General features: G+C 44.7%; 1 protein-coding gene across 3 annotated transcripts in view; it reads left to right on the plus strand.

Annotated features, from left to right (window-relative positions):
• gjc2 (gap junction protein gamma 2) overlaps positions 1 to 26917 on the plus strand; it is an 86077-nt gene that overhangs the window by 6931 nt on the left and 52229 nt on the right. The window contains exon 2 of one of the 3 annotated variants that reach the window (XM_078424085.1): positions 12621 to 12715. The gene's annotated coding sequence lies outside the window, so the exon portion shown is untranslated. Of the gene's footprint in view, positions 1 to 12587; positions 12716 to 26917 lie in introns of those variants that run through there. The other 2 variants (XM_078424079.1, XM_078424090.1) reach the window with 2 other exon arrangements.

Consider the following 26917-nt stretch of genomic DNA (forward strand, 5'->3'; position numbering starts at 1 on the left):
ATAATAATAATGCATTACATTTATATAGCGCTTTTCATATACTCAAAGACGCTTTACGGGGATTTAAAGAACATAGGGAAGTGAATAAATAGATAAATAAGTAAACGAACAGAGAAAGGAGACAGAAGGTGAGGTGACCTTCAGTGGTTGAAGGCAGTACTGAACAGGTGAGACTTCAGTGATGTTTTGAATGTGGTGAGTGAGGAGGAGTCTCTGACGGTTTGGGGTAGTGAATTCCATAGGGTGGGAGCAGTGATGGAGAAAGCCCTGTCCCCCCAGGATCTGAGTTTGGTCCGGATGTGGGGGGATAGGAGATTGGCAGCAGCAGAGCGGAGGGTGCAGGTGGGAGTGTGCCTGTGGAGGAGGTCGGTCAGGTAGGATGGGGCCAGGTTATGGAGGGCTTTGTAGGTCATGAGGAGGATTTTGTACTGGATTCTCTGGGGGATGGGGAGCCAGTGGAGTTTGTGAAGGACGGGGGTGATATGGTCACGGATCGGGGTGTGGGTGAGTAGACGGGCAGCGGAGTTTTGAATGTATTGAAGTTTACTGATGATTTTTGAGGGTGAGCCATAGAGGAGGTTGTTGCAGTAGTCCAGACGGGAGGTGATGAAAGCGTGGATGAGGGTTTCTGCAGCTGTGGAGGAGAGGGATGGACGGAGACGGGCAATGTTTTTGAGGTGGAAGAAGGCTGTCTTTGTGATGTGTTTTTCGAAGGAGAGGGTTTGATCAAAGATGATTCCAAGATTCCGGATGTGAGGGGAGGTGGATACTGGGAGACCGTCAATATTGAGGATGAAGTTTTGGGTGGATTTGGTGAGCGTTTTTGGACCAATGATGATGATGATTTCAGATTTGTTGCAGTTGAGTTTGAGGAAATTTGATTGAAACCAAGATTTTATTTCAGTGATGCAGTTTGTCAGTGTAGAGTGTGTGGTGGTGGAGATTGACTTGGTGGAGACGAGGAGCTGGATATCATCGGCGAAGCAGTGGAAGTTGAGACCATGACGGCGGATTAATTGACCAAGGGGGAACAGGTAGAGGATGAAGAGGAGGGGGCCAAGGACTGAGCCTTGGGGGACACCTTGGGGGAGGGGAGCAGTGGGGGATTTACAGTTGTTAATGGAGATGAACTGGTGCCTGTCAGAGAGGTAAGATTTGAACCAGGATAGGGCTGTGCCGGTGATGTTAAAGGAGGTTTCAAGTCGGGTGAGGAGAATGGAGTGATTTATGGTGTCAAAGGCGGCGCTGAGGTCAAGTAGGATGAGGATGTTGAGGTTGCCAGCGTCGGAGGAGAGGAAAAGGTCGTTTGTGATTTTGAGGAGCGCAGTTTCAGTACTGTGGTTGGAGCGGAATCCGGATTGGAAAGTTTCATACAGGTTATTGGTAGAGAGGTGGTATTTGAGTTGGGAAGCTACAGCACGTTCCAAAACTTTGGACAGAAAGGGTAGGTTGGAGATTGGTCTGAAGTTGTTTGGGGTGTCAGGGTTGAGACCAGGTTTTTTCAGAATGGGGGTGACAGCAGCGATTTTGAGGGATGGCGGGACGATGCCAGTGGACAGGGAGGAGTTTATTGTTGCAGTGATAAGTGGAGAGAGAGCAGGAAGGCAGGCCTTGACAAAGCTGGAGAGGATGGGCTCCAGAGAGCAGGTGGCAGTTTTTATTCCTGTGAAGAGGTCAGAGAGGTCGGTGGTGGAGACTGGGGAGAACTGAGGCAGGGGTTGACAGGATAAGGGGGGGGCAGGTGGTTTGAGGGGGAGCAGGTGCGTTGGTGGTTAAGGTGCTGTAGATGCTGTCTATTTTGCTTTGGAAGAATGAAAGGAAAGTGGTGCATTTGTCAACTGTGAATGATTGGGAGATGGTGTCCAGGGGGCTGAGGAGTTTGTTTATTGTAGAGAAGAGTGTTTTTGGGTTTCCGGAGCCAGAGTGAATTATTTGAGAGTAGTAGGTGGAGTGGGCACGGGAGAGGGCATCTTTGTAGTGCTGCAGGTGGTCTTTGTAGGCTTGGGAGTGAATTGTGAGACCTGTTTTGTTGCGGAGTCTTTCAAGTTGGCGGGCATGAGTTTTCATCATGCGGAGTTCAGGGGTAAACCAGGGAGCAGAGTGGGTGAAGGAAACTGTTTTGGTTTTTATAGGTGCAAGCTGGTCGAGGCAGGAGGAGAGAGTGTGGTTGTAGTAGTCAGTGAGGTCAGAGGGGCTGTGGAGGTCAACGAAGGGAGAGGCGGACATTATTTCAGAGAGGGAGGATGAGAGCAAGGTTGGTGAAACAGAGTTCAGCTTACGGAAGTTGATTTTGCGTTTTTGTCTTGGAGCTGGGGTGGGAATGTTGACAGACATGGTGATGGCTAAGTGATCAGAGAGGGTGGGGTCGGAGCCAGAGAGGTGATGTAGATTTAGTCCAGTGGAGCAGACAAGGTCCAGAATGTGCCCACGGTTATGGGTGGGAAAATTGACGTGTTGAGTGAGGTTAAAGCAGTTGAGTATTTCAGTGAAGTCAGCGGTTATTGTGGAGTCAGTGGAGTCCATATGGATGTTGAAATCACCGAGGAGGAGGATTGAGGGGGAGAGAGAACAGAACTGGGTCAGAAAGTCAGAGAAGTCAGAAAGGAATGATGGGTGTGGTTTGGGAGGGCGGTAGACAACTGCCATGACTAATTGTGTGTGGCCAGAGAGTTTGAAAGCCAGGTGTTCAAATGAAGGAGCAGATGAGATGGAGATGAGGCTGATCTTGAAGTCCTGTCGGTGAATTACGGCAATCCCACCACCTCGGCCTTCCGAGCGTGGTTTATTGATGTAGGAGTATCCGTTGGGTGTAGTGAGGTTGAGTGTGAGGTAGTCCAGAGGTTGTTGCCAGGTTTCTGTCAGACGGAGGAAGTCCAGTTTATTTTCCAGGATGAAGTCATTCAGAATGTGGCTTTTATTGTTGAGGGACCGGATATTGAACAGAGTGAGCTTCATGTTGCTTTGTGTGGTGTGGATGGACACGGGTGATTTAGCCAGGGCTTGTAGACAGGGGGCACGCTCGTGTGTGTTATTGTGATGACGTAATGGACGAATGTGCAAACTCTACAGCACCTGTGCTCGGGATTGAACCCGGGTCTCTGGCGCTATAAGGCAGCAACTCTACCGAAGTCTATATATTTTTGCTGACAGTATATTCAATTTTTGAAGAATTAATACCTCCTGGAAAATATATTGCATGCAGTTGTTAAATTTATGGTAATTTCAGATTAATCTCTATGATGATTAATCCTTACTGTGGATGAGTACTTAAATCGCCAGGGCACTGTTGGCTACAGACCAAGTGCTGGAAATGAGATTACTGTGGATAGCTATTTGATTGTCAGTATGAGCCAATGAATCTGTGACATTGCTCATTGATTTGAACTCCTTGTTATGGTGAACTGGCACAAATGATGAAATGAGGGATGGGGCAGATCAGCCTTTGAATAGTGTAGCAGGTTTGAGGGGTCAAGTGTCCTCATGCTGCTCCTATTTTCCCATGTTCTTAAGTATGTTGAATGGTGGAGTAACTCAGTGGGTCAGGCAGCATATCTGGAGAGAAGGAATGGGTGATGTTTCGGGTCAAGACCTTTCTTCAGACTGATGTCAGGGGAGGGGGCGGGGCAAAGATAGAATGTAGTCGGAGACAGTAAGACTAGTGGGAGAACTGTTCATGCACTCAAAACAGTTATTGAGTTTTGGAAATAAGATCTGTATTTATAAATAACAATATAGTTGAACATCTATCCCCTTCTGAAGAGAAGTGTGTCTGTCTCGTATTATAATTTTTGGGGAAACAATTCAAGGTGCCCACCAAACTTGGTCAGTACTTTGAGGGACAAATCTACTTTGAGATCTACAAAATTTAAAAAATAGTACAGTACAGAACTTTATTGTCATTCGGTACCGAGGTACCGAACGAAATTACAGCAGTCACAGAACACAACAAAAAAGAAAAGAACACAAGACACACGACCCCAACACAAGCATCCATCACAGTGACTCCAAACACCCCCTCACTGTGATGGAAGACAACAAAACTTCCACTGTCTTCCCCCCACGCCCACGGACAGGCAGCTCGACCCCTACCGAGGCGACCGACACGCACAGCCCCCGCAAGGGGATGGAAGGCCCCGCGGCCGAGCCGCACCGGGCACTGAAACGTCCCGCGGCCGAGCCGCGCCGGCGGTGTTAAGTCCAGCGGCCGAGCCACACCGGGCGATGGAAGGCCCCGCGGCTGAGCCGCACCGTGCGATGGAAGGCCCCGCGGCCGAGCCGCGCCGGCGATGTTAAGTCCAGTGGCCGAGCCGCGCCGGGCGATGGAAGGCCCCGCGGCTGAGCCGCACCGGGCGATGGAAGGCCCCGCGGCCGAGCTGTGCCGAGTGCTGAATCGTCCCGCGGCCGTACCGGGCGATGGAAGGCCCCGCGGCCGAGCCGCGCCGGCGATGTTAAGTCCAGCGGCCGAGCCGCGCCGGCGATGTTAAGTCCAGCGGCCGAGCCACGCCGGGCGATGGAAGGCCCCGCGGCCAAGCCGCGCCCCGGGGAAGAGACCTAAAAAAAGAAAGGTTTCCCCCACACCACCCCCCGCCCCACCCCACACATACACAGCCAAAAACAAAAACAAAAACCATCCCAACACCGACGCCCAAACAAAAAAAAAGGAAAAAAGACAAACAGACTGCCAGAGAGCCGCAGCCGTTAGGCGCAGCCACACGTGACATAGGTTAAAAAAAGAATTATATTCCAGAAGATTAAGATGCATGGGAGTCACAATGACTTGGTCATAAGGATTTGGAACTAGCTCATTCATAGAAGACAGTTTAGTTTAGGTTATTGTCATGTACAGTAAAAAGCGTTTGTTACATGCTAACCAGTCAGCGGAAAGATAATACATGATTACAATTGAGCCATCCATAATGTACAGATACGTGATAAAGGGAATAATGTTTAGTGCAAGAGAAAGTCCAGTAAAGTCTGATCAAAGATAGTTCGAGGTAGGTAGTAGTACAGGACTGCTCTCTAGTTGTTGATAGGATGGTTCCGTTGCCTGATAACAGCTGGGAATAAACTGTCCCTGAATCCAGAGGTGTACGTTTTCACTTCTATACCTTTTGCCCAATGGGAGAGGGGAGAAGAGGGCATGGCTGGGGTGCAAGTCATCTTTATGCTGGTGGCCTTGCCGAGGCTGTGTGAGGTGCAAATGGAGTCAATGGAAGGGAGGTTGATTTGTGTGATGGTCTGAGCTGCGTCCACAATTCTCTGCAATTTCTTGCAGTCTTGGATGGAGCTGTTTCTGAACCATGCTATGATGCATCCCGATAAAATGCTTTCTGTGGCGCAGATGTAGAAGTTGGTGAGAGTTGTTGGAACATTCTGAACTTCCTAAGCCTTATAAGGAAGTATTGGCATTGGCGTTGGTGTGTTTTCTTGGCCATTGCTTCAATATGATTTGTCCAGGACAAGTTGTTGGTGATATTTACTCTTCAAATTTGGAAGTTTTCAATCATCTTTACTTTAGCAGCGTCAAGGCAAACAGGTAGTGTATCATCCACCAACATTTCCGTTGCCTACAACGGGATCCCTCCACTGGCCATATCTTCCCATCCCCTCCCCTTTCTGCGTTCCGCAGAGACCGTTCCCTCCGTAACTCCCTGGTCCACTCGTCCCTTCCTACCCAAACCACCCCATCCCCGGGCACTTTCCCCTGCACCGCAGGAGATGCAACACCTGTCCCTTTACCTCCCCCCTCAGCTCCATCCAGGGACCCAAACAGTCTTTCCAGGTGAGACTGAGGTTCACCTGCACCTCCTCCAACCTCATCTATTGCATCCGCTGCTCTAGATGTCAACTTCTTTACATCGGCGAAACCAAACGCAGGCTTGGCGATCGCTTCGCTCAACACCTGAGCTCAGTCCGCCTTAACCAATCTGATCTCCCGGTGACTGAGCACTTCAACTCCCCCTCCCATTCCCTGTCTGACCTTTCTGTCATGGGCCTCCTCCAGTGCCATAGTGATGCCCACCGGAAATTGGAGGAACAACACCCCATATTTCGCCTGGGCAGCTTGCAGCCCAGTGGTATGAACATTGACTTCTCCAACTTTAGATAGTTCCTCTGCCTCTCTCTCTTCCCCTCCCCCTTCCCAGATCTCCCACTGTCTTCCTGTCTCCACCTAAATCCTTCCTTTGTCCTGCCTCCCTGACATCAGTCTGAAGAAGGGTCTCGACACGAAACGTCAACCATTCCTTCTCTCCTGAGATGCTGCCTAACCTGCTGAGTTACTCCAGCATTTTGTGAATCAAGGCAAACGGGTAATTTGAGAGGGAGAAGATGAAATTGGATATGTTAATATTTCTGTTGAGCAAGGGTGACTACAGAAGCATGAGCTGGCTAAAGTTGATTGGAAAGGGACCCTAGAAGGAATGACGATGGAAAGGCAATGGCAGGATCTAGGAACAATTCAGAAGATGCAGGATCTTTTCATTCCAAAGAGTAAGAAAGATTCGAATGGGAGAATGAGGCGACTGTGGCTGACAAGGGAAGTCAAAAGACAGCATAAAACTACAAGAGAAGACATATCACATTGTAAAGATTAGTGGGAACCTGAAGGACTGGGAAGCTTTTCGAAAAACACCAGAAAGTAACTAAAAAGGAAATACGGGGAGAAAAAAAGAAATGCAAAGTAAGCTTGCCAATAATATAAAAGAGGATAACAAAAGTTTCTTCAGGTATATAAAGAGTAAGAACGAGGCAAGAGTGGACTTTATGATGCTGGAGAAATGATAATGGAGAATAGAGAAATGGCAGAGGAATTGAATACGTATTTTGCATCAGTCTTCACTGCGGAAGACACCAGGAAGAGAGTAAATTCAAGAGAGTCAAAGGATGGAAGTTAGTGGAGTGACTCCGTCTCATCCTCTCTGTTTTCACAGCGTGACAGTGGAGGCATTTGCCTGACCGTAGCAGCTAGAATAGTCCGTTGCTGGGGTGATAGGGGTCCCCCATAATGTTGCTGGCTCTGGATCTGCACCTCCTGATGTATAGGTCCTGCAGGGGGGCGAGTGTAGTTCCCATAGTGCGTTCAGCCGAATGCACTACTCTCCGCAGAGCCTTCCTGTCCTGGGCAGAGTTGTTCCCAAACCAGATTGAGATGTTGCCGGACAAGATGCTTTCTACAGCCCCAGAGTAGAAGCACTGAAGGATCCTCAGAGAGACTCTGAATTTCCTCAGCTGTCTGAGGTGGTAAAGGCGCTGCCTTGCCTTACTCACCATTGCGGCAATGTGTCTTGTCCATGTCAGATCCTCTGTGATGTGGACTCCCAGGTATTTAAAGCTGCTCACCCTAACCACAGTAATCCCATTTATCTCCAGTGGTGTGTACGTCCTCGGATGTTGAGTCCTTCTAAAGTCCACAATCAGCTCCTTAGTTTTTGTGACATTCAAGATGCACTGCCCCCCCGCCCCCCCCAGGGTTCTGAAAGAGGTGGCTTTAGAGATTGTGGAGGCATTAGTTGTGATCTTTCAAGAATCACTAATCAGGGGTATTTCCGGTTGATTGGAAAATTGCAAATATTACTCTGCTGTAAAAGTTGAGTTTCTGAGTACTTCGAAGTACATGATAAAATAGGCAGAAGCCAATATAGTTTCTGTGAAAGGGAGATCTTGCCTGACGAACCTGTTGGAATTCTTTGAAGAATTAAATAGCAGCATAGACAAAGGAGAGTCAGTGGATGTGGTTTACCTAGTTTTTCAGAAGGCCTTTGATAAGGTGCTGGATGTGAGGCTGCTAAAGAAGATGAGAGCCCATGGTATCAGAGGTTAGATACGAGAATGGATAGCAGGTTGGCTGGATGGCAGGTTGAATCAGTAGTAAGGAAGGCGAATGCAATGCAAGTATTTAGTTTGAGAGGGCTACAATACAAAAACAGGGATGCATTGCTGAGGCTTTATAAGGCACTGGTCAGACCGCATTTGGAGTATTGTGAGCAGTTTTGGACTGCATTTCTTAGAAAGGATATGCAGACATTGGAGAGTGTCCAGAGGAGGTTTACGAGAATGATCCCAGGAATAATCAAGGAATTCCTGTAGTCAGAGGGTGGTGAATCTGTGGAATTCATTGCCACAGATGGCTGTGGAGGCCTTCAATGGATACTTTTAAGGCGGAGATTGACAGATTCTTGATTAATAAGGATGTCGGGTTATGGGATGAAGGCAGGAAAATGGTGTTGAGAGGGAAAGATAGATCAGTCATGCTTGAATGGCGGAGTAGAATTGATGGGCCAAATCGCCTTATTGTGCTCCAAAAACTTATGAACATATGGTATGTGTACCACTTTGCTTCTTGAAGTCGATCACTATCTCCTTTGTCTTGCTGACATTGTGAGAAAGGTTGTTGTCTTGACACCAGGTCATGAGGTTTCTCAGTCTCCTTCCGGTACTTTGTCTCATCATTATTTGATATCTGGCCCACAACGGTGGTGTGGTCTGTGAATTTGTAAATTAAATTGGATGGCTGCACAGTCATGGGTGTACAATGAGTAAAGAAGGGGGCTGAGAAGGCATCTTTGCAGAGCAGCAGAGTTGAGGATTATCGTAGTGGATGATTTGTCCCCTATCCTCGCTGAATAGGGTTTGTTGGCCAGGACAGAGGATTGTGGTGGAAGGTAGATATTCTGGCTAGAGATCTGTGACTAGTGGAGACGCACGTACACGCATACACAATGTATATGGGGAGGGGTTGGTATGAGAATTTTGAGTGGGATATGGGTCAGTTGCAGGAATGATTGAAGAAATGGAAGATGAAGTTTAACCCGAGTAAGTCTGAGGTTTCGCGCTTTGCAGGTTGAATGTAAGGAGAGAGTTAATGGCAAGAATAGCATTGACGTGCAGAGGGACCTTGAAGTCCAAGTTAATAGCTTTCCTAAGGTGGCAACACAAGTAGATAGCGTGGTAAAGAAGGCATATGGTATGCTTGCCTACATTGCTAGGGGTTTTAGAATACAAGAGTCAGGAAGTCATGATGTAGGATTTTGGTTAGGCCGTATTTTGAGTATCATGCACAATCTAGTTGTCCCATTACAGGAAAGATTAGGCTTTGGAAAGGGTGCAGAGTAGGTTTGCCAGAATGCTGCTTGGATTAGGTTTCAGCTCAGGGAGAGGTTGGATGGATTATTTCCTCTGGAACATCAGACTTTGAGGGGAGACTTGATAGAAGTATATACAATTATGAGAGGCATGGAAAGGGTAAACAGACCTTTTTCCACAGGGTGGTAATGTCCTATACTAGAGGGCATAGCTAAAAGGTGAGAGAGGGAATGTTTAATGGAAATATGTGGGTGCAAGTTTTTTTTACGCAGAGGGTGGTAGAATACATTGTCAGGCATGGTAATAGCGTGGAGGCAGAGGCTTTTAGATAGGCACATGAAAGTGCAGGGAATAGAGGGATATGGATTGTGCAGGCAAACGAGATCAGTACAGCTAGGCATCATGTGTAGGAAGGAACTGGTGATGCTGGTTTAAACTGAAGATTAACACAAAGTGCTGGAGTAACTCAGCAGGACAGGCAGCATCTCTGGGTTGAAGAAATTCCTAACCAGAGATGCTGCCTGTCCTGCTGAGTTACTCCAGCATTTTGTGTCTATCTTCAGTGATGTATCATGTTCGGCACAAATATTGTGGACTGAAGGACCCATTCCTGTGCTGTCCTGTTTTATGGATTGGAGCAAGATTTTGAACCATAACTTGATTGCCGCTTTGCTGCTGTGTAAGAAAAAACAAAATCATTCTATCTCCATGTCAAAAGATTCAGGTGAGTGGGGAAAGTGCGTCGCTAAACATTTTTGTTTTAAAATATTATTTTGTGAAATATCGGGAGTCTACCCTTAAAACAATGCCCTATTATGTTAAAAAGATACTCTGCAAGTAAAGTTTTGGTGGAAGGTACTCATTAATGTAAATAATTCAGAGTCTGAAATTGGAGAAATTGGTACCTAAATCTGAAAACTTTTTAATTCTATGTTAACACACTTGCAAGATTGCTCCATCCCTGAAGGGAGTGAGAATCAACATGTTTGTTCCCGTTGTCATGTTGAGATCACATATATTCATTTTTTCCCCCTACGTGGGTGAGTCTCAGATGTTGCTGCCCACAACTAATAAGCCAATCAAGATGACCTTTATAAAATGTTGTTCAGCTTTTTATGGAAATATTATGATTCTAACAAGAAAAACAGAAAATTGCCGTTACATTGTCCTTTACACATCTTTAATAATTGGAAAACATTTCAAAGCCATTTAGTTGCTTTTTGAATTGTAGCCATAGAGCATGGAAACAAGGTAATTTGGCCCAACTTGTCCATGCCAACCAAGATGCCCCAACTACAATAGCCCCACGTGCCAGTGTTTGGCCCACATCCCTCTAAAGCTTTCCTATCCATGTACTTGTACAAATGTTTTTTAAATGTTGTTATGGTGCTTTCCTCAGCTACCTCCTCTGCCCCTCAGGATCCGATTAAATCTTTCTCCTCTCACCTTAAATCTACGTCCTCTGGTTCTTGTTTCTCATTCTCTGGGTGAAAGACTGCATTCACCCCATCAATCCTCTGAGTAGATTTTATACTCCACTAGAAGATTATCCGCAGCCTCCTGCGACTCCAAGCAATATATTCCTAGCCTGCTCAACCTCTTCTTATAGCTCAGGCCCATGGGTCCTGACAACATCCTCGTAAATCTTCTCTGCAGTCCTTCCAGCGCAAGTCTTTCCTGTAGCAGGATAAGTAAAACTGAACAATATTCTAACTAACATAACATCCCAACTTCTGTACTCAATACTCTGACAGACGAAGGCCTGTATATTGAAAACCTTGACCACCCTATCAACTTGTGATGCCACTTTCAGGGATCAATGTAACTGCACTCCTTGATCACTGCTCTACAGCACTCGCCAGGGCCCTGCCATTCACTGTGCATGTCCTGCCCTGGTTTGACTCCCCAAAATGCAACATCTCGCACTCATCTGCATTAACTCCATTAGCTTGTAGGAGGGAATTTTGTGCTGTTTTGTGCTATATCAGTACCCTATATCTGGCTGTACTCGGATAGGCACAAACACAAAATAAAACAGCTTGTAGATCATTGGTGAGTCTATTGAACACGTCGGTTTATTGATAGCCTTAGCAATGCGCACTGAAAAAAACACTTTGATAGAAACACCTAAAGTGTTACAAAGATTCACAGAACCAACAGCATTTTTATGTTATCATGACACAATGGTTACTTATGGATTTGAAATAAGTCATCATTGATCAATGTCTCTGTAATCTTTCATGTTTGTCCTTCCCCAAAGTTATCTAGAACCTTATGTTTCCTGTTATTTAGTATACCACTATCCCCATTTGTACCAAAAATGCCAGTATCCCTTTTTGGTGAATTGATGGGGTCAGTTTATTAAAAAAGACTGTTAATTGCTGGGTACAGTGACAAAAAGCATCTGTAATCTGAGGGGTTGCAACGGATAAGAACCTAACCTGAACTGCGAACAACTATCTCCCCTCAATAGATACAAATGCCTGCTTTTCAGCAGTGTATTAGTTTTAGCTATTTTAATTACGCTGTGTTGTGAAAGCTAAATACATTGACACATCTATTTATTACCTTCCTATCATCCTATGATGGCCATTTTCCCTATCGTGCTTCCCCAGTATGTGAGCTTCCTTACAATTTACAAATTTCTGGCAACAAGCCATTCCTCAGCTCTTTTATCCAGCTAATCAAGATTCTGCTGTAATTTCTGATAATCATCCTTGCTATCAACGATACCCACTTTAGTTTCATCTGCAGACTTACTAAGCATGTCTTGTACTTTCTCATCCTACCCCATAGTCACAAAGGCCACTTGCAAAGAACAATAAAGCAGTGACTACAATTCAAAAGTCTAGCTAAGTACCTTTTATGATCATGAAACTAATCACCAGCTGATCATGTTGATAAAATTGATTGAATAAGAGACATCAGCCATGTTGCCAGGAAAAATCTAAGTGAAAAACTTCAGGGACTTTTTATGAACAGACTGGTAAAAAGGGATTATTTTAAAAGATGAGAGAAACTGAAGTAAAAACTAACTAATATCCTCTTTTATTCTGTATCGAACAGACTAAAACTTTGAAATTATACCAGATGCAGTATTTACTCAGTAACCTATGCATTAGCCTGCATATCATACTGTTTATGAAACTTTGTGTGTTTCTAAATTATTGTTTAAAGGTTCCATAACACTAATTTCAATTCAAAATTGTTTTTAAATTGTGAAAAAAATTATTTGCTTTGAATTATATATTTTTCATTAATGTAAATCACTCCCTTGAATCATTTGTTTCACATTTGAATTTTAATATGACTTGTGTCTAGTTATGTGGCATACTCGTGCTATTGGACAATCTGCCTTTAAAAAAAATTAATTGGAACAGAACCTCCAATTCAGAAAAGTGGCCTGTTACAGATTCCACAGTTGAACAATGCAACCATTACAAAGATGCAGATTTCTAATGTATTCTATTGTGCTTGGTAGTGAGTGGATGTCTTGGCAGTGTTCAATAATGTAGAATTGTTTCTCTTGGTTTAAGGTCCAATGCATTCGAGAAAGTTCGATAGCTAGTGAAGTGGTTCAAAAGAAGGACCTGCAACTCAACAGTGTTATTTCTTCATTTAAAGTGCGGTGGTAAGTTATATTTTTTTCCCCTTCTATTGGCATTCTGATATGGTGTAAATATATTATAATGCAGTGTCATGAATAAATCTGAGATTTGTAAGTGTGGCAATTGATAGGAATGGTAGGTTGAATTTGAAACTGTTTTTCAATGCCTTAAGTCCTTGGATTTATCATAGGTCCTTGAAAGTCCTTGAAAATTCACTTTTTATGATAAAAGTATTAATTCATGCAGAGTAATGTGACGTTTTTTCATCGTTTATAATGCGTATTTTTATTAAAAGTCGGGAAACATTGTAAGTCATGTTGTGTAAGAAAATAACTGCAGATGCTGGTACAAATCGAAGGTATTTATTCACAAAATGCTGGAGTAACTCAGCAGGTCAGACAGCATCTCAGGAGAGAAGGAATGGGTGATGTCTCGGGTCGAGCCCCTTCTTCAGACTGATCAGACAATTCAGACAGAATTGTTAGACATGTTTGTCTTTGTTGTCTATTTTTCCCTCCTTGCCGCCGCCGCTCACCCCGGGGCTTCTGAACAACAACTACAACACGTGTTTGTTCTTATTTCGCTGCGCTAGAAGGAGACGGGGCCGGGGAAGAGAGTGGAGGAGCGGCACAGATCTTGCTGGTGTGAGAGAGAGAGGGGGGAGTGAGCAGCCCCGCAGGTGGCGGCGCTCCTTCACCGGACCCTATGACACCCTCCCCGCGCCCCCGCTGCTCCCTCGACCCCCGCTGCTCCCTCGACCCCCGCTGCTCCCTCGACCCCCGCTGCTCCCGCGACCCCCGACTCTCTACTGCCTTCCTCAACACTATTTCCATTGAACTGGTTTTTACCCAATTTGCCCAAATAGCTGATACTGTTAATGGTTATCTCTTCTTGCCACTTTCTAAACCCTATCTGTCATTATCATCATCCCTTTCTTTCAAACAAAAACCTTTGATCCACTTCATTATTGGAAACTACCATCTCATCTCCAACCTCCCTTTCTATTCATCATCATACCTCCTATATCACCATTTGATATTTCAGTCTCTAATCGCATTTCAGATCTGCTACTGTATTAAAACTGCTCCCACAAAGTCATATTTTATTGTCTGTTGATCTCAACCTGTTTTCTGCTTAATACAATGAAGCATATCATCTTCCAAAGCTTGTGTACTGGTGTCCAGCCAGTAAGACTATACTCGCCTGATATTGATCAAGTCTTAAGTTAAAGTATCATCAGCAGGTGCAACCCGTCCCTTTTGCACGTGTCACTCCTGCTCCAGAAGAGATCCCAATGATCGAGAAATCTAAATCCCTGCCCTCAGCACCAACTCCTAAGCCACACATTCAGCTTCCCTATCTCTCTGTTCCTACACTCACTAGCCCAAGGTACTGGAAGCAAACCAGATATAACTACCCTGGAGGTCCTGCTTTTCAGCCTCCTACCTAATTCTCTATACATGCATTGCAGAACCTCCTTGCTCTTCTTACCTATGTCGTTGGTGCCTATGTGCACAACTACTTCCGGCTGCTCCCCTTCCCTCTTGAGGATATCTTGCAATCGGTCTGAGACATCTTGGACCCTGGCACCAGGGAGGCAACACAATCCTTGAGCTCAGTCTCCTTGGGTCTGGGTCTGAACCAAATATTTGTGCTACCAAAGTTGAAGATTCTGATTTATGTCTTCAGTTGATGTTGTGTTCATCTCCCCTTGAAAGCTGAAAACAATGTGTGCTAAAGTTCCACAAGCATAATATATCTCCTCACCTGGTGCTCATTGTTTGAGTGTGATGCATGTAGTGAGATTCCAGTTATGTATCCATGGGGGGATGACAGTCACGCCTAATTTAGTCATTACCCAAAATCTACAAACTGGGAGTGAGTGGATTATTATCATAAAGACAAAGGGAGACTTGCTTTATAAATTTTATCATATTGTTGTATGTTGTAAATCTGTGGAATTCTCTACCTCAGAAGGCAGTGGAAGCCAATTCTCTGGATGTTTTCAAGAGAGAGCTAGATAGAGCTCTTAATGATAGCAGAGTCAGGGGGTATGGGGAGAGGGCAGGAACGGGGCACTGATTGTGAATGATCAGCCATGACCACATTGAATGGCGGTGCTAGCATGAAGGGCACCTATTGTCTATTGTCTATTATCTTTAAAATACTCAAACATAATCCATATGCATGAATTAATGCAACGATAGGCAGTGTATACTGGTTTCATAAACAACATCCCGGCTAACTGTTGAAACAGGGTTCTCATGGGCCCACTGTAACTGGCAGTCTGACCATTTACGGTAGGCGTACTGCTGACACAGCTCAGAGCAGCTAGTTTCATACTGCAGCCTTCAATAACCTTTGAATTCTTTTCTTTGCAACAAACATGTTTATCATTCCACTGGTGATAATTGTCATGTAAAAGGGACCATTTTCAATTAACAATTTAAATTTTAATAGAGAGCTAAACATTTCTATTTTTTATGTCACTAATTTAATAACCATTTAAAAAAAAAAATTAAATCATAATTGTCACTGCCAACAGACTAAGACTCCAATAAAACAGCTGTGGGACTTTGCTCCCCATAACTTAAGTGAGTGACTGTAAATGACAGTTATGTAAAATTATTCCAGCCATCAGTGAATCAGTTCAATATTTCAGTTCAGTTGTGGAACTAGTAGAGCATTTAGAAATTGTGCAGGGTTTTTCCTTAAAAGGGCATCTTCTCTGTCTCATTAACTTAATATTTGATATCCATTATTTTCAAACTCAATGACTACACTGCAAAAAAATACTTTCTCATAGGAATAATTCACATAGCTCCATTGCCTTAAATTGCTCTTTGACCACTTGAGCAGGAGTCAAAGAGATGAAAATAGTTTTCCCACACTAAAATTCTCCTATTCCAAACACAGTGCACAGATAGTATAAAATATTTTTTATTTCTCGTCTCAACAGCTGTTTGTTGTGGCTAATTCTGCATACAGACGCCAAGCAGCTATTGATGCAAGTCATTTAATTTTCTTGGACAAATTATTTGTGTAACGTGCCTATTATTAGAATATTATCCCATCGTTCAGCTGTGAACATTCTCATGTATGCTTTACACCAAGGTGGAATATTTACAGCACTGAGATTCCATTTCCTCTGTATCCCTGTTTCCTTAAAAGTATATCACATATGCTTGCTATAATGGCAAGGTTTACAATTTATATCCCATTTGTTAGACTTTGCAGTGAATTATAGTGTGATGAAAATTGAAAATGCATCTAATTTTTATCGTTTCAATTTTAAACTTTTTTTTAACCCTTTGGTCTGAAATATGGTTATATTTCAAAGAGCAATTGCAAATAAAAAAAACATTGTAAAACATTAAATTATTCTTTGTATGCTTTGCATTGCCATGAAGGGACCATGCGGCTTCTATTCAGAACAGATGTGAAAGCCTGATTTATTTCTGTCGTGCAGTGCTGCAAGCGATAATAAATGTGATATTTGGAGAAAGATGCAATTAGGTTAAAAAGTTAATTCCTTTATTGGATAAAAGACTGCTAGATTAGTGCTAAACATGCAAGCCAGGCAATTCTCGAATTTACTTAGCACATAGAAAAAAGTACAGGACAGGAACAGCCCTTCAGCCCACATGTGGCAAACATAATGCCAAGATAAACTAATTTCATCTGTCCGCACATATCCCTCCATTGACTTCACTGAATTCCACTGAGAACATTGAATTCTCTAACTTCAAGTAGCCCTCGCTTTCCCTCTCTCTCTCCATCCCCTCCCCTTCCCAGTTCTCCTACCAGTCTTACTGTCTCCGACTACATTTTATCTCTCTACTGCCCACTCCCCCAACATCAGTCTGAAGAAGGGTCTCGACCCGAAACCACCCAATTCCTTCTCTCCAGAGATGCTGCCTGTCCCGCTGAGTTATTCCAGCAGTTAGTGTCTCCCTTCAATTTAAACCAGCATCTGCAGTTCTATCCTACACATTTTGTCTGTTCCACTGTGGAATCTCCTTAAGGTGGGTCTACTTTGAAGAAGTTCTCCTCTCCGACGAGAGTTCAGCAACATCCTCTCTCACTGCTCTCCCTCTGTGATTCCTCCTGCCCCCCGACTCTACGACCACGTCTTAACCCAGACCTGTTACCACAGCCACGTTTGTACTTGCCTGCGCTTCCATCTTTTACATCGTGGATTCCAGCTCCGATTCCAGACCTCCCAGTTCAGACCCAACCAGGACTACAGGTTCTGACAGTCAATCTGCATTTTTCACAATAGTTCTCATTCTGTGCCCAGAGTTCTGCACTGGCTGCGATGTGCTGGCACAAAAAGGCCCTCGATCTGACACTCCGACAGCTCCGGGCCTCACTCAACCACAAAATACATAAACAGAACTGTCCTGGCAGACCCATTGTTTCTGCTTGTTCATGTCCCACTGAATTAATTTCCACATACCTCGACTCCATTCGAACCCCCTGGTCCAATCCCTCCCTACCTATGTCCAAGACGCCTCACACGCTTCGTCTCTTCAATGACTTCCGTTTTCCAGGCCACCACTACCTCATCTTTACTGTGGATGTTCAGTCACTTGACACCTCCACACCCCACCAGGAAGATCTTAAAGCTCTCCGTTTCTTCCTCGACCGCAGAACCAGCCAATTTCCGTCTACTAACACTCTCCTCCGCCTAGCAGAGCTGGTCCTTGCCCTCAACAGCTTCTCTTTTGACTCCTTCCACTTCCTCTAAATCCAAGGCATAGCTATGGGCACTCGCATGGGCCCCAGCTATGCTTGCCTCTTTGTAGGGTTTGTCGAACAATCACTGTTCACCACAGGCGTACACTGGCCCTATCTCCGAACTCTACCTCCGCTACATTGACGACTGCATCGGTGCTACCTCCTGCATCCATGCAGAACTCGCCGACCATCAACTTCACGACTAATTTCCATCCTGCACTCGAATTCACTTGGACCATCTCTGACATTTCCCTACCGTTTCTAGATCTCACCGTCTCCATCACGGGAGACAGACTATCCTGACATCTATTGCAAACCCACCGACTCCCATAGCTATCTAGAATACACTTCTTCCCATCCTGCTTCCTGTAGAGACTCCATCCGCTACTCCCAATTCCTCCGTCTACGCCGCATCTGCGCCCAGGATGAGGAGTCCCATACCAGGTCATTGGAGATTTCTTCATTCTTTAGGGAACGGGAGTTCCCCTCTTCCATTATAGCTGAAGCTCACACTAGGGTCTCTTCGATATCCCGCAGCTCCACTCTTGCTCCCCATCCCCCCATTCATAACAAAGACAGAGTCTCCCTTCCACCCCATCAGCCGTCGCATACAGTGCATTCAGAAAGTATTCAGACACTTCACTTTATCCACGTTTTGTTATGTTACAGCCTTATTTCAAAATTGATTAAATTCTTTTTTTTTTAATCATCAATCTACACACAGTACCCCATTATAAAAAAAGTGAAAACAGGTGTTTAGAAATTTTTGCAAAGTAATTAAAAAGAAATAACTGAAATATCACATTTACATAAGTATTCAGAATTTTTACTCAGTGCTTTGTTGAGGCACCTTTGGCAGCGATTACAGTCTCAGGTCTTCTTGGTTATGACGCCACAAGCTTGGCACACCTGTATTTGGGTAATTTCTCCCATTCTTCTCTGCAGATCCGCTCAAGCTCTGTCAGGGATGCGGAGCGTTGATGCACAGCTATTTTCAGGTCCCTCCAGAGATGTTCGATCGGGTTAAAGTCTGGGCTCTGGCTAGGCCACTCAAGGACATTCATAGACTTTTTCATAAAGCCACTCCTGCGTTGTCTTGGCTGTGTGCTTAGTGTCGTTGTCCTGTTGGAAGGTGAACCTCCACCCCAGTCTGAGGTCCAGAACGCTCTGGAGCAGGTTTTCATCAAGGATCTCTCTGTACTTTGCTCCGTTCATCTTTCCCTCGATCCTGACTAGTCTCCCCATTCCTGCCGTTGAAAAACATCCCCACAGCATGATGCTGCCACCACCATGCTTCACCGTAAGTATGGTGCCAGGTTTCCTCCAGACGTGACATTCAGACGCTTGGCATTCAGGCCAAAGAGTTCAATCTTGGTTTCATCAGACCAGAGAATCTTGTTTCCCATGGTCTGAGAGTCCTTTAGGTGCCTTTGGGCAAACTCCAAGTGGGCTGTCATGTGCCTTTTACTGAGGAGTGGCTTCTGTCTGGCCACTCTACCATAAAGGCCTGATTGGTTGAGTGCTGCAGATATAGTTGTCCTTCTGGAAGGTTCTCCCATCTCCACAGAGGAATTCTGGAGCTCTGTAAGAGTTACCATCGGGTTCTTGATCACCTCCCTGACCAATGCCCTTCTCCCCTGATTACTCTATGAAGAGTCCTGGTGGTTCCAAAGTTCTTCCATTTAAGAATGACGTGGGCCACTGGGGTCTTTGGGACCTGCAATGTTGCAGAAAATGTTTTATACCCTTCCCCAGATCTGTGTCTCGGCACAATCCTTTCTCGGAGGTCTACGGACAATTCCTTCGCCTTCATGGCTTGTTTTTTGCTCTGACCTACACTGTCAACTACGAGGCCTTGTATCGACAGGTTTGTGCCTTTCCAAATCATGTCCAGTCAATTTAATTTACCACTGGTTGACTCCAATCAAGTTGCAGAAACATCTCGAGGATAATCAATGGAAACAGGATTAACAAGCTCAATTTTGAGTGTCATAGCAAAGGGTCTGAATACTTGTGTAAATGTGATATTTCAATTTCTTTTTAATTACTTTGCAAAAATTTACCCCATCTATGTGACTATCTAAAAACCTCAAATACCGCTATTGTATCTGCCTCTCCCACCACCTCTGGAAGCATGTTCCAATCTCCCATTACTCTTTTAAAAAATAGTACTTGCCAGAACATCTCCTTTAAACTTTGTCCCTCTTACCTTAAAGCTCCGTCCTCTAGTTTTGGTCATTGCTACCCTGGGAAAAAGCTTCTAAATGTCTACCCCATCTATGCCTCTCATAATTTGATATACTTTCATTCGATCTCCCCTCAACCTCCAAAGTTTAAAAAAAAAATGTTTGTAGCAAATGCCCCCTAATACAAGCAGCATTCTGATAAATCTATTTTGCACTCTCTCCAAAGCCACCACATGCTTTACAATTTTTTTCCAATTATTGTGGCTGCTTAAGCAGTTTGAGGCTTCGACAATGAAATAGCAAAATATAAGATTATTCACATGAACGTGGCATTCAAGTAGTCTAACAACTCGTGAGCTTTGCACTTATTGTCCTGAACCAGCCACATCAAAGTTATGGCCGAAAATACACCAAAGTGTCTCCCTCCTTAGAAGGCTTAGGAAGTTCGGCATGTCCTCAACAACCCTTGCCAATTTCTACAGATGTCAATGTCAAGTCAAAGTCAAAGTCAACTTTATTGTCAATTTTCAGTTAGTTTACACAGACAGAAAATCGAAATACCGTTTCCCACAATCCCGAGGAATAAAGTGCATTAAATTAAGTCAAAATTAAAAAGGCACAGCAAACAACAATCAATATAAAATATAGTCACTTCAATGAAAAAAAGATGAAGATGAATATATTACAATAAAAAAAATAATGAACAGTAGTGCAAAGCCTGTCCATAGCAGCGTTAAAAAAAGTGTCTGGTGCTGGATGTGCGTGTGTGTGGGGTGTTAAAGTCCAGGTCCAATGGGGGCAGAGGAGGAAGGGAGGGGAGAGAGTTCAGCATCCTGACAGCCTGGTGGAAAAAACTGTTCTTTAGTCGGGTGGTGCTCGACCTCAGGCTGCGAAACCTTCTCCCTGAAGGCAGGAGGGTGAAGAGGCTGTTGGAGGGATGGGAGGGGTCACCCACAATGCTCAATGCTTTGCGGGTGAGGCGGGTGGTGTAAAGGACCAGGAGTTTTGGGAGTGAGGCGTCAGTGATCCTCTCAGCAGTGTTCACTATGCGCTGCAGGGTCTTGCGGCTGGAGGCTGTGCAGCTTCCGAACCACACAGTGATGCAGCTGCTGAGGATGCTCTCAATGGCGCCTCGGCAAAAAGTGTACATGATGGGTGTGGGGGCTCCCGCTCTCTTCAGTTTGCGGAGGAAGTAGAGGCGCTGCTGGGCTTTCTTGGCGATGGACGTGGTGTTGTTGCTCCAGGAGAGATCCTCGGTGATGTTCACCCCCAGGAATTTGGTGCTGCTCACCTGCTCTACAGCAGCACCATTGATGGTCAGTGGGTGGGGGTGTTGGGTGTGCGTTCTCCTGAAGTCGACAACAATCTCCTTTGTTTTCTCCACATTCAGGAAGAGATTGTTGTCTGTGCACCACGCGGCCAGCTGGTTCACCTCCTTCCTGTAGTGGGTCTCGTCGTTGTTGCTGATGAGACCCACCACGGTTGTGTCGTCCGCAAACTTGACGAAGTGGTTGGAGCTGTGGGTGGGTGTGCAGTCGTGGGTCAGCAAGGTGAAGAGCAGGGGGCTTAGCACACATCCTTGTGGGGCCCCCGTACTCAGCGTGATGGTGTCCGATGTGTTGCTGCCGACCCGTACAGACTGGGGTCTGGCAGTGAGGAAGTCCAGCAGCCAGTTGCAGAGAAGGGGGCTGAAGCCCAGATTTGTTAGTTTACAAACCAGCTGCTGGGGGATGATGGTGTTGAATGCTGAGCTAAAGTCTATGAACAGCACCCTAACATATGAATTTTTAGTGTCCAAGTGGGTGAGGGCTGGGTGTAGAGCAGAGGAGATGGCATCCTCAGTGGACCGCTTAGCTCGATATGCAAACTGAAACGGGTCCAGGGAGGGGGGGAGGTTGGATCTGATCTGCTTCATGACCAGCCTCTCGAAGCACTTCATGATGGTTGAAGTCAGCGCTACAGGGCGGTAGTCGTTGAAGCAGGATGGAGAAGACTTCTTGGGCACAGGTATGATGGTGGTTTCTTTGAAGCACGAGGGAACAACAGCCTGGCTCAGGGAGATGTTGAAGATGTCTGTGAGGACATCTGTGAGCTCAGCTGCGCAGTCTTTTAGCACACGACCAGGAATGTTGTCAGGTCCAGAAGCTTTTCGGGTGTTAATCCTTAACAGTGTGCTCCTCACACTGCCTGGAGACAGACAAATAGCCTGGTCGTTGGGGGGGGAGTTGTTTTCTGCGCAGGTGTGTTGCTCTGTGCTTCAAAGCGTGCGAAGAAGCCGTTGAGGTCGTTCAGGAGAGAGGTGTCACTGTCACAGGTCTGTGGTAAGGGTTTGTAGTCCGTGATAGTCCTAATACCCTTCCACAGGCTCCGTGTGTCTGCTGTCACTGAAGTGGGCTGTGATGCGCCGGGTGTAGTGTTGTTTGGCTTTCCTGATGCCACTGGAAAGGTTGGCCCTGGCTGCTCTGAGACCGGCTGGATTGCCCTCTCTGAAGGCAACGTTGCGGACCCTCAGCAGCCCATGGACCTCCCCTGTCAGCCATGGCTTCTGGTTAGCCCGGATGGTGATGGCTCTGGTGTGGGTCACATCATCAATGCATTTGCCTGTAACTGTCTCTGTGTATTCCTGAATGTTGGTTGTGTTGTTGTATGTTGCTGCCTGCTTGAACATGTCCCAGTCTGTAGTCTCAAAGCAGTTTTGGAGTGCAGCTGTGCTGTCCTCTGACCACACACGTACCTCTTTTGAAACCGGTTTGGTGACTTTCACCCGGGGTCTGTATGCCGGTTTCAGCAGAACAGTGAGGTGATCAGAGAGGCCGATGTGAGGGAGGGGGGAAGCCTTGTATGCTCCTTTGATGGTCGTGTAAACAAGGTCCAAGGTGTTGTTTTCTCGTGTTGGGAAATCAACATGCTGGTATATTTTAGGCATGACAGTTTTTAGGTTAGCATGGTTGAAGTCCCCAGCTACGATGAGAAAGCCATCTGGGTGTGCTGTCTGCTGCTCAAAGGCATCTTATCGGGATGCATTACAGCCTGGTTTGGGAAAGGTATCATCAAGGAAGGAGGTACAGATGTTTGATAACACATACCTCCAGATTCAGGAACAATTTCTTCCCAGCTGTTATCAGGCAACTGAACAGTCCTCTCATCAGCTGGAGCACCGTCCTGATCTCCTATCTACCTCATTGGACACCTTTGGACAACTATCTGTAAATAGACTTTATCAGACGTTAATGTTATATCTTTGCATTAAATGTTGTTCCCTTTATCTGTACATATGGACAGATTGATTATATTCATGTATAATGTTTTATTTGACTGGATCGCACGCAAATAAAAGCTTCTTGCTGTATCTCAGTACAGGTGACAATAATAAATTAAACTAAACTAAATACTTTAAAGAAAACAGAATTAGTTTTCAAAAGGTGTTGAGAGGATTGGTAGTACTTCACCACATGTTCTAAACATAGTTTGCATTTATCTTGGGATAAAGATGAATAAAAGCTTGGAAATCCATAATGACTGAGATTTTCTATTTGAGACTGATATCTCACTGATCCAGGAAAATTGGAGAACTCTGTTTTGGCTTGTCTGTCTATGCTGTTGTGCCTTAACTTTTAAAATTAAGAGGCTTTTAATTTGTCCTTGTGGAACTAAAAAAATTTTTTTTTAAATTCATTTAGGGCTGTGTAGATTAGGATTTATTGCCCATATTGCTGCCGAAATGGTTGTACCCTACCCTTTTGAACAGTGCAGTTTCTGATAATAGAAGTACTTCCACGGTGTCATTAGGTGTTTTGTTTCAGGAGTTTGATCCAGCAGCAATAAAGGAACAATGATACAGTTAGAATGCAGGTATAGCAAATGGAGTGAAGGCATAGATGTTGTAGTGGTCAAGTTGATGGACTAGCAGGTAGAATTCTGGACCAGTGATCTTTTAAGCTCACTGGATTTTTTTAAGATAACCCATGGGATATTCTGCAGGAATATGATGGGAGTTCTGTTGAATGGATACAAATAAATAAGAAGGAAGGCTGTCAACGAACACAGCAGGATATAGATCAGCTACAGAATTTGGTGGAGAAATTACAAATGGAGTTTATTACAAACAAATGGGTGGTGTTGCGCTTCGGGAGGCGAATGTAAGGGGAAAATATATAGTTAGTGGCAAGACCCTTAACGATGTTGATGAACAGAGAGATCTCAGGATCCAAGTTCCTAAACACCTTGAAAGTGGCAACTCAAGTAGATAGACTGGTAAAGAAAGCATATTGGTCAAGGCATTCTGTGTACAAGACAGGAAGTCAAAATGTAGCTTTATAGGATGCTATAGGCTGCTTTTAGAGAATCTCATGCAACTCTGGTCACCCCATTATAGGAAGGATATGGAGGCTGTTGAAGGGGTGCAGAGGAGGTTTACCAAAATGATGCCTAGATTAGAGGGTATTAGCTACAGGGCGAGGTTGAACAGGAATGTTTTCTCTGAAATGCTGGAGATTGAGGGGTAACCTGATAGAAGTATTTAAAATAGTTCGTAGCTTAAAGGCGAGAGTGGCAAAGTTAAAGCAGATGTGCGAGGCACGTTTTTTTACACAGAGGGTGGTAAATGCCTGGCAGGCACTGCCTGGTGTGGTCATGGAGGCAGAGGCAGATACAATAGTGGTGTTTAAGAGGATTTTGAATTGATACATGGATATATAGGGAATGGAGGGATATGGATTATGTGCAGGTAGGTAAGAGTTTGTCTAGACATCATGTTCAGCACAGACTCTTGTGCAGCGAAAGGCTTTTTCCTGTGCTGTACTGTGTTATGTTCCATAACCTCAATCATGGTATCCATAAACTACCAGATGGTGTTAAGATCCATCAGATTCATTTGTGGAGGCCATCTGCCATAATTCCACAGCCTGGCTAGGATCAGAGAATCCACGATACAGAGGATGAGGCAGAAGACTCCCGGGATGTGCTGCGGAGTCGAACGAGTGGGCAGACGAGCAACCTGGTGGGTGGGCCAATGAAAACAAAGAGGGATACGGTGGCGGCGGCCGCCACCGAGAATGAAGGACCGGGCGGGTGAGGTGGAGGACATTTGTCAATGGCCTTTGCTCCCTAGAGGAGCCAAGGGCTTAAGAAGAAGGAGAAGAAATGACTCATATTATATTATATGATATATAATTATGTATATAAATGATTTATATATTTATATATAAATTCATATATATATATATATATATATATGAATATTTATATATATTCATATATAGATATAAATTAATTTAATATTAAATTTTGTAAATGACAGGAGACCGTGAGCAGGGAGGAACTTAGTGAAAAACTTTTCTTGTAAGATAGGCAGATTGATGACAGATGAAGTTTAATACCTGTAGTTTAATACTGAGAAATTGGGGAAGAGCTCTATTTTGATTGGAAGAATGAGAGGAGGCAGTAAAAAGGAGAGGGCCTAATTGTAAAAGCGGTACGTACAGAGAGATATGAGGGTATACATCCATAATTCATTGAAAACAGCAAATAGGTTGAAAAACTGTTAAACAAAGCATATCTGGCCTTGGGCTTTATAAATAGAAGCCACAGTGAGCCTTTATAAAATGATAGAGTATTTTAACAGTTCTGGGCACCATCCCCAAGGAAAAACCTAAGGACTTTAGCGAGGGGGGTCAAAGGAGATTTACTGAAGTGATTCTGGTCTGGGGGATTTCAGTCTTTTCTCCAGACTAGACTGGAGAAGCTGGGAGCTAAATCAGTGTTTACCTATCTTCTCCCTAGTTACCATCTTGTTTTTAATATAGGTATAAAATTCTTTAAGATTTTCTTTAATCTCATTCACCAAGGCCATTTTGTGGCCCATATTGGCCCTTCCAATTGGCTGCTTGAGTTTTTTCCCTCTTTCTTTATATTCCTCAAAGGTTCTATCTGATTCTAACCGTTTATACCTTACATGCGCTCCTTTCTCTTTTTGACCAAATTTACAACGTCTTTGGTCATCCAAGGTTTCCTTACTTTGCCATCGTCTTCCCTCCTCCTTATTTAAACATGCCGTTAAATTATGTTTGTTCACGTCAGTAGTTCTGGTGTCATTATTATTAACTACTATTTCTTTTCTTAACTTCAGATCATAAATCCAATTTAAATTCCACACTTAACATGGTGGGATTTGAACATGGATCGCTAGACTTTTAGTTTAAGCCTCCAGATTACTCTTCTAATAATCAACTGTGTTTAACATAGCACTAAATTCAGTCCCCAAAACTGCCAAGAGCAGAATTACGAAACCCTGCCACGGTTAAACATAAAACAGGTCTTGAAAAGGGATTGAGTTATTGTTTTTTGGTTCTGACACTGAAAGGTTTAACAAAGCTGGCCTATACTATTTGATATCCGGATATCCTGCAGCACCGCTCTTGCTCCCCCTCCCCCCCAGTCGTAACAGGGGTAGAGTCACCTTCCACCCCTTCTGCTGTCGCACACAGGACTTAATCCTGCGACATTTTCGCCACCTCCAACTGGATCCCAGCCACATCTTCCCATCTCTACCCCTTTCCGTTTCTGCAGAGACCGTTCCCTCCGCAACTCCCTGGCCAACTCGTCCCTTCCCACCCAAACTACCCCCTCCCCAGGTACTTTCCCCCTGCAACTGCAGGAGATGCAATATTTGACCCTATATCTCCCCTCTCGACTCTATCCAAGGACCCTGACAGTCTTTTCAGGTGAGGCAGAGGTTCACTTGCACCTCCTCCAACCTCATCTACTGTATCTGCTGTTCCAGGTGTGGACTCCTATATATCGGCGAGACCTAGTGCAGGCTTGGTGATCATTTCGCTGAACACCTCCGCTCAGTCCGCCTCAACCTACCTGATCTCCAGGTTGCTAAACACTTTAACTCACCCTCCCATTCCCACACTGACCTTTCTGTCCTAGGCCTCCTCCATTGTCGGAGTGAGAGCAAATTGGAGGAACAGCACGTCATATTTTGCTTGCGCAGCTTATACCAGCAATATAAACATTGAGTTCTCTAACTTAAAATAACCCTTGCTTTTCCTCTCTCTCCATCCCTCCTCCTTCCCAGTTCTCCAGCCAGTGTTACTGTCTCCGACTACATTTTATCCATGTTTGAGTTGTTGTTACCTTCTCCCAGCTAACAATGATCTATTCTACATGTTCCTTGATCTCCATTCCCTTTGTTCTATTTTCACACCTGACACATCTATGTATCTCCCTCTCCCCTGACATCAATCTGAATAAGAGTCTCGATCGGAAAAGTCACCCATTCCTTCACTCCAGAGA

The sequence above is a fragment of the Rhinoraja longicauda genome, chromosome 2, assembly GCF_053455715.1.
Source record: "Rhinoraja longicauda isolate Sanriku21f chromosome 2, sRhiLon1.1, whole genome shotgun sequence".
Lineage (NCBI taxonomy): Eukaryota > Metazoa > Chordata > Chondrichthyes > Rajiformes > Arhynchobatidae > Rhinoraja > Rhinoraja longicauda.